Below are 431 nucleotides of genomic sequence, written 5' to 3'. Positions count from 1 at the left end.
CACTTCCTCAAAGCAGCTCGGTCTAACTTGCATGGGATAATTCCATTTTATCTTCATAACACCCCTATGGGATAGAATAGGCTGATGAAGTAGGTTTGCTGAGGGCTGCCCAATGCAATTGATGGTTGAGTAGAGATTTGATCCCAGGACTCCATTTCCAGGTCTAATATTCTAGCAATTGCACCAGAAGACCAACTTTCAATTAGGCATGTGAATATTGCATTTCCTCCTGAAGCATGATTGAATAGTTTGTTACTGAAGCTGAACTCATACCCTCCAACATTTCTCTGATGAAAATAAGGATGTCCTACTTAATAATGATAATAATGATGATAATAATAATAATGATAATAATAATGATAATAATGTTAATTTTATTATTTATACCCTGCCCCTTTGACTGGGTTACCCCAGATACTATGGGCGGCTTC

Source organism: Podarcis tiliguerta (assembly GCF_965153285.1).
Source record: "Podarcis tiliguerta genome assembly, chromosome: 10".
Classification (NCBI taxonomy): Eukaryota; Metazoa; Chordata; class Lepidosauria; order Squamata; family Lacertidae; genus Podarcis; species Podarcis tiliguerta.
The sequence above is the reverse complement of the archived record's forward strand: the minus strand, read 5'-3'. Positions refer to the sequence as shown.